The following is an 11,722-nucleotide window of genomic DNA, read 5'->3' as shown; positions in this document are numbered from 1 at the left end:
TTAAAACAAGGTTTCACAGAATTACTAAATTGCTCAAGCTGGGCTGGAATTTTCAGTCTTCCTGCCTCCCAAAGGGCTGGGATTGCAGGCATGTTCTACCTTGCCCACCCTATTACAATTCTCTTTTTTTAATCTTGGTTTTCAATTGTTCATTTTTGAATTTGTAGAAATATAGCTGATTATTTTGCTTTGTCGCCTTTGATCTTTGAAGAGCCAATTAGGTTGTAGGAGGGACTTTGTGGTAGATTCCTTGAGAATTTTGTTGTTATTTTAACATGAAGAAGCGTGTTATCTGCAAATAAATGTAACTTAATGTCATTCTAATTGTATTCATTAAGCACTTGCCTGGCAGCGCAAAGGCCTGAGTTCAATCCCGGGTTCAAAAAAAAAAAAAAATTGCATTCATCACTGATGTTGAACAAGGGTGGTAAGGGTCTATGCCCTCACTTTGTCTCCAGTACTAGGGGAAACGCATTCTGTCTTTCACCTTAAGTTAAATTTGATCCATTGCCAATTTGCATATTCATTTAATTTTTTAACATCTCTCTTCCAACCAAGACTTAGCTCAATGAAAATGGGGCCTCTCTGTTCCCCGTGCAACCCATGGCCCTTGGCACAGTGCCCAGCACATACTGTGTCTTCAGTAAGTACTCACAGGGAAAAAAATAAAGATTTAATATTTGTTTCCTCTGTTAATTTAACCAGCTACAACCACTGTCCCATCTGACAGTCAGCAGAGGATTTGCAGAGCCTGCACGGACATCATGAAAAATAATCTTAGAATAAATATCCCAACAGCTCCAGCAAGGCATTGGCCCCAGAGAGTGGACTATTTTAAGCTGCAGAGCGTTTATAGATCAGCTTTCTAGCAAGCCTTCCAGTGTCAGAGCATTTATCTATGAGAAATAGATGGCTGCAGTAAAGTAATTATTTTAGATTGAGAGCATTCCATGCCTAAAGGGAATTTAAACAAAAAGCTCTCCACTCTGAAAAACAGGGGCTTTCTGGGTAAAGAATCCCACTGCTCTGAAATCCTGGGCCCTCAGACGGGTGGGGTTGTTTTGCTAAATTTATTTCAGCCACTTATAGAAACAGAAGGGGAAAGGGGGTGGGGGTGGCCTTGTGCTCTTCAGCACTGGCTCTGGAGTATTACTATCTGCCAGACCCGGCTTTTCTTTAGGTTTTGTTTTACTTTCAGGGTCTGGGCAGGCGGGCGGGCAGGCAGGCAGGCGGAGGCAGCAGTAGCAAGCAGTGTCTTGCACCTCCTGAGCTAGTTTCTACCTTTCTCCCTACACATTTCCTGGGGGGCGGAACAGAGCCAGCCAGTGTGTCCTGTCTCACCTTGGCAGCAGGAGGGTGCATTGTCCTGCTGTCCTCACTGACACCGAGCCCTGTGCCAGGCTTCTGTAGTCACAGCCTGGCACCTCCAGCATCAGCTTTTCTCCCATTCCAAGACGGAGGCAGGCAGAGGGGGAAGAGAGAGATCGAGTCTGGCACACTCAGGTACAAGGAGACTAGAGCTTTATCCCTGGTCCCCATCTGAACTCCTGGGCCAGTCTCGAATATCCACCCCCACCAGTCTGTGCTTGAACTTCAGAGGTTGTTGGCTAGCAGCAGCCTTTTCGATCCTGTCTCCCTCCCCTTAGCCCCACAAAGCATTGAGCACACAATCCTTACCCCCTCCATGGTACCTGATCATTCTCTTCTGTTCTATCCCCGAGCTATTAATAGAAAAAGAACCACTATATTGCTTTTTTTTTTACATTTATTTATTGTGTGTGTTTTTGTGTGTGTGTGTGTGTGTGTGTGTGTGTGTGTGTGGCCAGCTCAGCCCACCAGGGGGCGTGGCTGGCTGGCATGTGGTGCTGGAGGATCGAACCGCAGTCCCTGTGCTTTGCCAAGCTTGTTCCAAGTAGGTGCTTTAGACCACTGAGCCATCTCTCCAGCCCCTATATTGCTTTTTTTTTAAAGCCAAATTATTGTTGAAGGTGGAGTATTTTCTGTAGTTCAAGTGGGGGAAACTGAGGCACAGGCAGGGAGGAAACGGCATGTGAATCACACCCGCTGGAACAGAAGATAGCGAAGTCCTACCTTGGCCTGGCTTTCACAGTCCCCACTGCGCTGCAAGGAGCTGTGGAAGAGCAGCCTCTGTCTGGGAGCTCACTGCTCTGTCAGACCTCGGAGGTGGACAGCAGGCACACAAAAAATCTCAGAAACGTGCCAGGTGGGGTCCCTGGCCAGCTCCCACCCCCTGGGTCACCCAGGAAGAAGGGAGGGAGCATCTGTCCTGTGGAAGACTGAATGGGGACTGGGAAGGAGGCAGGGTGTCCTGGACAGGAAATGAGGAAAAGCCCGGCCTGGAGCTTCTGCCAGAGCTTGATGCTGTTCTTGTTGTTTGTGGCGTGGGAGAGGGGACCCGGGCCTCCCAGGGCCTCCCACACACCAGGCATGCACTGTGCTGGAACTGCGGCTCGGCCCGGGGGAGTTCTTGCCCTGAACTGAGCAAGTATTTAGGACAGATCAAGAGTATGGCAAGTAGTCATAAACTGTGAAGTGCTCCCAAAGGAACTAAGTTACTCTCATCTCCCACTCCTCACCCCCAAGCCTGTTTGCCCTGGAATTGGCCCCATCACCATAGCAAGGGGGCCGGCAGACCCATCCTGAAGAACCCTTCCTGTGATAAGCAGGAGCTCCCCAGCCAGAGCAGGGGTCAGCAGCCCTGGGAGAGGCGCTCTGGACAGCCGGCACAGAGCAGCTGGACCTCTGCCATGGGCCTGTGACCCCTTTCCTGCACAGTTTCTCCCCCCAACTGTGCCTCCCCACCCTGGGGGGACTGCAGGCCCCCAAACCAGGGCCTGCCCTTGCCTGACTAAAGGCAACCAGATCTGCTGCAGCTGCTGGGTGAGGGAACAAGCTCGCAGGGAGCAGGGAAGCAGCTGGAGCAAGATTCCTGCCAGCCCCGGGGGTGTAAATATTTATACAGTGTGGGGTGTGGGAAGAGGCAAGGCGGGAGAGGTGGCAGGAACGCAGCAGACACGCAGACACGGCCGCCTTCCTTTGGGCTGAAGGAGCCTGTGCCTTAGGCGCGCAGGAGTGAGGCGCTCTGGAGGTGGAGTCAGGGGACAGGACCCTAATCCCCACCTGCATTCGCACGTTGGCAGAAAGTCTTGCCCTCTAATCGCCTGCCCTCTAAGTGTTCCTTCTGCTGACTCTGCTAGACGCAGTCATGTATGTCCATGCACATATGTGTAATGGGAACAGGGAAGGAGTCTGGGCCTCGACTTGAAGCCCAGTTTGCAGGGCCTGAGGACTCTTGAGGCTTATGGCTGTAGTGTCTGTAAGGATTTATCAGATCTCAAGAGTCAGAATCCAGAGATGATGGCTCAAAAATTATAAGCAAAGATCGCTCTCAAGCTTTTTAAGCAATAGTACTTCCTAAAGAGGCAGAGAACGCTGGACATGGATGATGATGATGATGGTAAAGGTGAGATGTGGTGGGGGCCCTCCATGACACCTCCTGAGAAGCACTTAGACACCGTGCCCACAGAGTGATCCCGTGGTGCCTGCCAAGTGGGTGCTCTTGGATCCTCAGCCCCAGTTCTGACCCAGCCACCCCCATGAGGACTCAGCCAGGGACCAGCAGCACTGATGCCCCAGGACAGGAAGCAAGCCTGGGCTGGTGCAGACAGCCAGATGGGCTCCAGTCAATTTGCCTCGGACAGCTGGGGAACAGGACCTAGGCCACTCCCCACTGCTCCAGACAAGGAGGAGCGCGGTTTTCACTTCTAGGATTTCTCGGCTCCAGCACCCATCGAGACGCACCACCTGTCTCCATCAGTACCAGAGTGACCCTTGGGCCTCCTGCAGGGGGCTTTGTGTTGCTCCCCAGTGGCCAGTGCCCCCTCAGTGCCCACAGTTCTCAGCCTCCTCTAGCATTCCCCTTGTCCCCAGTGTCCATAGGCCAAGAGGGAGGCCTTTGGGGAAAAGAAGGACTTTTTTACTGGAAACTAGCTGCTGTGCCCCAGAAGACCAATTGGGGTGGTGGGCCCACTTCCAACTCAGAGCACAGGTCAGTGGATACCCTGACAAGCCTGAGAGGCAGACCTCACGCTGTCAGTTCCTCACCTTAGCACAGAGCTCTCTCTGCATCCCAGGATATGCCGCCCCGCGTGCCCACCTTCCTGGTTGGAACCGGTCACCCCTGCACAGCCAGCCAGAGAACAGATCCCACTGCCTCTCCAGCAGTGCGGCCGGGGCCCACACACTGAGCAGGACACAGCATCTGCCCCTGCCCCTCTGGAAGACGCCCTCCCAGGGCACAGGCCTGGGAGGGGCGTCTTCAGGCACCCAAGACCTCCTCTGCCACCAAGGCTCTGCCTGCCGGCTGTGGCCTCCTCCCTGCCAGCATTGCTGAAACAGATGAACGAGAATAAAAGCCACGTGGCCCAAGGAAAGCTGTAGGGAAAAGACCCAATGCTGAAGATGGGGGAAGAAGCAACATGAAGCTGAAAAAATGAGAGCTTGATCCCTAGCACCAAAGAAAAAGGAAAGAGGGAAGAGAAGGAGGCAAAGAAAATTAAGAAATGTTTTTAAAACCCACAAGTCATCTAGGAATCTAAATATAAATATACCAGGCCAAAAGAAAAAAACTGCTAAAAAAGTGGAGGGAGGTAAGGAGGGGAACTGATAAAGGAGGGGGCAGTTATGAATATTCTGAAAGGAGAAAAGAATGTAAAAGCAAATATCAGGAAAAATGTTTTTAAAGAGACCCAGGAGAGGGGCTGGGAAGATGGCTCAGTGGGTTAAGTGCTTCTCTGGGGAGCACAAGGAAGGGCCTGAGTTCAATCCCTGGTTCCGCAAAAAAAAAAAAAAAAAAAAAAAAAAAAAAAAAAAAAAAAAAGAGAGAGAGAGAGACCCAGAACGGGGCACGCAGCAGTAAATTTGAAAGAATGGCCGTAGTCCCCAGCGGAGACTCAGTGATGTTCTAAATGCCTACAACCGAGTCTTTAACACATTTTTGTGGATTTCAGGCTCTTCCAAACACTGGGCAAGGACAGCCTCAGAAAAGTCAGCTTGCTTCTTGTCTCTGTCCTTCCTACAGTTGTCCTGGCTCACCCTTGCCATTAGAATGTGCCAAAGTAAGGGCTGGTCTTCCTGGGACAAGGCCCAAGGCAGTCCTTGTTACCCAGGAGTGTGGATGCCTCCACCATGGTGCCCTGTGAGTCTCCCCGGACACTGAGGAGCCTGTACCTGAAGCAGCAGCACAGTACTGTTTGCATCTTCCGGGCAGAGATCTGTCCCAGCCACCACCATGTGCCAGGGCTGACCTTACCTACAGACCAGGCACCCCCACTCTGCAGCTGGAAAAGCAGGGGTTCACAAGGGATTGGCATGCCACCTTTAGGCAAAGCCAGGGAATTCCCAGCAGTGCAGCTTATGAGGACCTAAATGCGCTTCCAGGCAGACCCAGGGGGCCCTAAAGACAAGTCATTTTCCCCTTGCCTTGGCTGGCAAATGGTTTCTGGAAGCTCACCCTCACACTCCTCACACAGACCCCACGAAGACAGGCCTCCTCCCTCTGACAGCCGGGCCTCTGAAGCACTGCTGCCCGTCCTTCTTTCATGGGTCTGTCAGCCTCTCCTCTGTGTCTGCTTTGGGTTTTCAAATTTCTGTGCTTAACAATCCACCTCTGTCCCCTATTCCATTTCACTGGGGCAGCAGGAGCTAAGGTTGAAGCAAATCAAGACATGGCCAAGAAGAAAAGCAAAGCACGTTAACAGGAAGGGTTGGTTTGGCACCAGCTCCGGTGTGCCCAGGCTGTCGGCACGGGCAAGGCAGGCTCCTGATGCCCAGGTGGCTCACAAAGCCACCCAGCAGCCATCCTTTACAGCTGGGCCAACGTGAAGCCACGCGGGCTGAATTCAGATCAATATAGAGACAAAACCCAATTCGTGTGAAGTCTCCTCCCTCTACAAATCCTTCAGTAACTGACCCTGATTCTGTTCATACCAAGTCATGTCTCTTTTTGCCAGAAGATGTGGCAAAAGGCACGGAAGGGATAATGTCTGGGTTGTGGCCTTCCACACTCAACCCAATTTCTTGCCATCCCTGCTAACATTCAAACCTGTCAGTCTTATAATCCTTGACTCAAGTTAACCATGAAAGAAAGACACACCAGGAAATGAGGCTGAATGACCTAAAATTTATTCCATTCTACTGAGCTAATCTCCTAAGAAGGGTGTGTATAAATCTTGCTGTCTCTGTTCTAGAATATGCAAACGGGGCAAAAAAAAAAAAAAATTGCACTGTGACTACAGATTTCAACTTGTCATGATTCGTCCTCAAAAGAAAAGCGACTAGTCCTAGACCAGGTTGCCTCACAGATCCTAAACAAGGTTCTTAAACATTTGGGAATTGGTATGCCACAAGCACCAACGCATGCTCAGGCCGACCACATCCGAATATTGTAGCAGAGGTACCTACCTGCCCTCTCGTCCTTTTCACGAGTGACAGCAAGCATGGTATGGATCTCTTGGGATTGCTGAGACCAGATGAGTGACGCTGTTGGCACGCCGTTTGATGGGTGCACATGCCACCCCCCCCAAATCCAATCAACTTTTGTTGCGTGTTAAGCAGCAATTGGCAAGACCAAGAGGAGGCTGGAGGCCCCCAAGTGGGATTCCATAGAGCCACTGGAGCATAGTCAAGTATCCCAAGCGAGAGAGAAGAGGGTCCCAGAGGAGTGCCAGGCAGCTGGTGGGCAGAGCTTTGGATGAGAAAGCCAGGCATCTGTGTGGGTGGGAGGACGCAGGGGCTTTGCCCCAGTCTCCCCTCATTAGCTCAGGCAGCTGCACCCCACCCTGGCCTGCATTCATGCCCACATGGAACTTCACAGTCTGACCTAGCACCCAGGACAGGGCCAGCTGCAGCTGGAGCGACCTGCTGCCCTAGGACTCGCTCATGGGGCGTTGCTACCTGGATTCACAACTCTGCCAGTGTAGGAACCACATTGTGAGCATATGGCTACAGGCTGAAAATTTCATACTTTAGGGATTTTTTTTTTTAACAAATGGGGAAAAGCAGAGTTCAGAAAATGTTCTTAAAAAAAAAACTGCTCTAGAAATTGAAACACTAACTGAATCTTGGTAATGTTTAAGGGATATTAGTAATTTTTAAGGTAAAATACTGTAGCTAACTGGCAAACTGGAATGAGCCTGATTTGGAGAGGTACATACTGAAACACTGATAGCAAACTGATGTGACCTGCTGTCTAGGAGGTATTTTATAGTAGCTCAGTGAAGGGAGAGAATGCAAACAGCAACAAAACTCTGGTTACTTGGCTGGGGCTGACACCACACCTGAGGCTGCTTGGTCATGGGCTGTGCTCCAACCCTGGGTTCATGTTTAAAATTCTAATAAAAATGTTTTTAGTTCATGAAAACTGAAACAATTTTAACTTAATGATTCTGGTCTTCCTGGTTCTTGCAACACAATATCTACTTCCTAAAGACAGGCTAGGGGAAGATCTGGCAGGTAGGAGGGACAGAGACAGGACAGACCCCACCAGGGGAGGGCGGAGCTCCCTTTTTCCTGTCTTTTTGGCGTGCTGGAGATTGACCGCAGGACGTTGCATATGCTAGACAAGTGCTGTTCCGCTGCACCACATCCCCAGCCTCCCGCCCCCCCCTCCTTTTTTTAGGCAGGGTCTTGCTATGTTGTTCATCCAGGCCTTGAATTTACTTTGTAGCTCAGGCTGGCCTCAAACTCACCATAATCAGGGACTGGGGATTTAGCTCAGCGGTAGAACATTTGCCTAGCAAACTGGAACCTCTAGATTTAATCCTCAGCACCAAAACAAACAAACAAAAAACAATAATAAGGGCTAGCGAGATAGCTCAGCCAACTAAGCGCCTGATGAGGCAAGCATAGGGACCAGGGTTCAATCCTTGGTACCACATTCTGAGCCAGCCCTGCCCCTGGATGCAGTGAGCTGGCACCAAGACCAGCTCACCTGAAATCCCAGCACGTCTGTAATCCCAGCGCTGGGGAGGCTGAGATAGGAGGATCATTATTTTTTTTTTAAATATTTATTTATTACATTTATTTATTGGGTGTGTGTGTGGCCAGCTCAGCCCACCAGGGGGCGGGTCTGGCTGGCATGTGGTGCTGGGGATCGAACCGCGGTCCCTGTGCTCTGCCAAGCTTGTTTCAAGTAGGTGCTTTAGACCACTGAGCCATCTCTCCAGCCCCAAGGAGGATCATTATGAGTCCATCCAAGCTTCATAGTGAAACCCTGTGCCAAATACGTTAAATAAACAAATAACTAAATTCACCATAATCCTCCTGCCTCAGTCTGGGATAACAGGCATGCACCACCACACTAAGCCCCTGACCCTTTTAAAATTTTATTTTGAAACGGTCTGCTAAATTGCCCAGACTGGTCTTGAATTTGCAACCTTCCTGCCTCAGCCTCTGAGTAGCTGGGATTAGAGGAATGACCTACCACATCTAGCTCAGGAAAGTTCCTTAACCCCCTTCCCCTGTTCATGTGAAAGCCAGAAGGGGAACTGCCCTCCAGGGCTTCCTGGACTGGAAAAATTCTTGAACTGGCCTGGTGTGCACATTTATACTGCTCTTAAGCACAGTGAAAATTATTTTTAAATTCATTTTAATGCATCTTAAATCAGTGAGCTTCCCCTCAGCAGAAAGCAGATAATGTACCAATTAGTTGGCTCTCAATCTTTCTTACCTCACTTCCTCCACCAGAAAAGGGAAGAATCAAAGGGCCCCACTGCTAGGTGAGGGTATGTCCAGTGCCTGCCCCTACTAAGCCATGCTACCTGGATCAGGAGGCTCCTGGATGCAGCGCCAGCCTCTGAAGACCACAGCAGGGAGTACCCCACTTGCAAATGCTTTGCTTCCTTTTTTTCTTTCCCCCTTCTTTCTCTCACTGTTCTCTCCTCTCTGGCAACACTGGGGACTGAACCCGTGGCATTCCTATGGAGCAAACACTTTCCTCTCTTCTGAGAGGGGATTCTGCTGAGTTGCCTAGGCTGGCTCAAACTTGCAACTCACCTGCCTCAGCTTCCCAGAATGCCTGGTACATTCCCAGGCATGTACCACCACATCCAGCCAGATGTTCTTCTTAAACATCAAAATTAAATAAAAATGAAAACAGTACTTCAAAAACTTTTTGAGTCAGGAATCTTGCCAGGTTCAGAGAAGTCATGGCTGTCATCTGCCCTGAGGAGTGCCTGCTCTAAAGGAATGGGCCACCTGGGGTGGAACCCACAGCTTCTGTCTGGCCAAATGAGGTAGAGATGAGGAGGGCACCTCCCTACCAACCCATGGCTTTGAGGGGCACAACACACCCTTTCCCCAAGGAAGCAGACCCATGACAGATCAACTCATTCCCAAAGATGGGCTTGGGGTTCACTAACAGGATGAAGGAGGAGAGCCCAAAGCAAAGCTGGAAAATTCTCAAAAGATCCTTGAGGAAATCTACTCTAGTCCCACCACGTAGACACCAGGAGTAAAACTCACTGTCCCCAGGTGAAAAAAGTTACAGAAAAGAAGGAATGTTGAGTGGATGTGAACCCTTCCCAAATCTTGTGATAGACGATGTAATTGGTAGAGATGGCATCTAGTGGGCAACACAGTATTGGAATGGTGGGCGCACGAGGAAAGTTAGCACAAAGGAGGCCTTGCAGTGCCTTTAAACAAGCCATGTTCAGCAGACATCCTTGTCCCCTCCTTGTCCCCTCTCCCGTTCTATACAGTAACATCAAAATTGGGTCATGTATGTTTTTCAAACTTTTGGTTAAACTTCTGTAATAGCCCCCGCCTACCTTAAAGAAAAAAGAAAGAAAGAAAGAAAGAAAGAAAGAAAGAAAGAAAGAAAGAAAGAAAGAGAAAAGAAAGAAAAAGGTACTTGGGCTTTGGGACCTTTGAAATATGCTGGCGAGATTATCCTAAACTTTAAAAGGCCCCGCTGCAGAGTCAGGTCAAATCTCTGCTGTTTATTAGGTCTGTGACACCGGGTAAGTGACTTCACTCGACTGGCTTCCTCCTCTGCAGGATGAGGCTACAATAAACTTAGCACAAGCTCCTCCTCAGCCCCATGGACCTGCGTTGCCACTAACCCCAGGGGGTGCTAGAAACCAACGGGCTGCAACGCGGGAAGGCCGCTGAGGCCAGTGGAAAGTTTTCACGGAAACCCGCGCAGAATGCCGCTGGCCACACAGGCCTGGAGCCCCGCAGGTCTGCATGAGAACGTCCCTGCTGGAGGCCAGCAAGCCGCAGAGGGTCTGTGGCGTCTGGAACCGGAATGGGTTTACCTGATTTTGACCTAGAGAGGGGCACAGAAAGGGGGACGGCTGTTTTGTTGTTTGTTTTGTTGCAAGAAAAGCAGAGGCCATCCCGCAAATCCAGCTGGTCTTGCTAGTGGCTGCCGGTGGGGGACAGGCTGAGGAAAGCCGCCCTTCCCAGGCCAGCCCCTGCGCCTAAGGAGCTGGAGCCCAGCCCCACAGCAGGACTGGGCTCTCTGCACAGGGAGGAGAGGGTTAAGTTGGCTCTGGGCTCTGCAGCTATAAACATCGAGCCGAGGGAGGGAGGGAGCTGACACAGGATGTGGCCTGGGCTCGAGCTGTCTGATTATTAACTTCACTTTTATTTAGAGGGGGATTCGATTCTCTGTTTTACTTCCCATCAAGGAAGTGAAAGCCCAGGTCTCAGAGGGGCCTGGTTTCAAATTGTTTTGTCACAGCTCATTTATTTTTCCTCTTAAATAAATAAACAAAAGCACCTCTTTGTTTTCCCCTTAATGAGCATTCAGCAGATCCTCTGTGGGGGAGGCATGAAAGGAGTTTTTGGGAGTCCTTCCCTGGACCAGCTTTTGCTTAGTCTTTCAAAGGGAAAAAGAAAGCACCCTGCTTTGGCCCTTACTCTTCTCAAAGGTGCTAAACACCTTTCTTTTCTGTCTCCTTATAGGATCCCCAGCTAGACCTCAAGCCCAGCAAAGGCCCTCACGCAGAGGAAGCCCCAAGCCCGGTCCCACAGGAAACCCCAAACGTGGGCCTCCGTGGTTAGTCTTGGTTGGGCTCAGACCTATGGTTTGATTTCCTATGGCACCCTGACATTTCCACTCAAAATAACTTAAGCGCAATTAAACACACAAAAGGATTCCATTACAGAGCTTAAGAAAACACTATTACATGTTCCACTGCCCAAGGTTGAAAACATTTGAACACCCAAAACTGTGTTTCCTACACCCAAATCCTGGTTAAAACCCATTCAGTAATTTCGCGCTTCTCCTGGTGTAGGTCGCTCGGCAGAGGTCCCCAAGGCCGGGACACATGGGTCCTGCCCAGATGGGGTCCCCTGTGCGGGCTGTGGAGGAAGCGACGACGACGACGCTGCTGGAGACAGAAGTGGGGAGCTGGGGGCGACTTCCCGACGGAGCTCTGATTTTGTCAGGCTTGATCTTGAAGGACAAGAGAGAATGTCACCATGAAAGAATATTCTAGAACCCGGCCCGCCGCCAAATGGTGGGCGTCATCGGCGTGCACGTTAAGCCAGACCAGGGCCCAGAGACAAGGGCGCTGCCCGCAGGCAGGACGCTGCCGGCCCGAGGTGCCCCCGGTTCGCAGGCATCCCCCCGCGCTGCGCGGCGGTTCGGGCCCCGGCCGGCGCCATCATGGCCGCGCGTCACGCGGGCTGCCGG

General features: G+C 50.8%; 1 long non-coding RNA gene across 4 annotated transcripts in view; it reads left to right on the top strand.

The window, feature by feature from the left end:
- LOC111813315 overlaps nucleotides 1-10,803 on the top strand; it is a 20,948-nt gene extending 10,145 nt beyond the window's left edge. For all 4 annotated transcript variants that reach the window (XR_002818615.1, XR_002818614.1, XR_002818618.1 and 1 more), the window contains one exon: nucleotides 10,078-10,803. This is a non-coding gene — a long non-coding RNA (uncharacterized LOC111813315). The remainder of the gene's footprint in view (nucleotides 1-10,077) is intronic.
- Nucleotides 10,804-11,722: the final 919 nt, after the last annotated feature.

This window comes from Octodon degus, unplaced genomic scaffold (genome assembly GCF_000260255.1).
Source record: "Octodon degus isolate 3935 unplaced genomic scaffold, OctDeg1.0 scaffold00007, whole genome shotgun sequence".
NCBI lineage: Eukaryota > Metazoa > Chordata > Mammalia > Rodentia > Octodontidae > Octodon > Octodon degus.
Note: the sequence above shows the minus strand (reverse complement) of the source record. Positions and strands in the feature narration are given on the sequence as shown.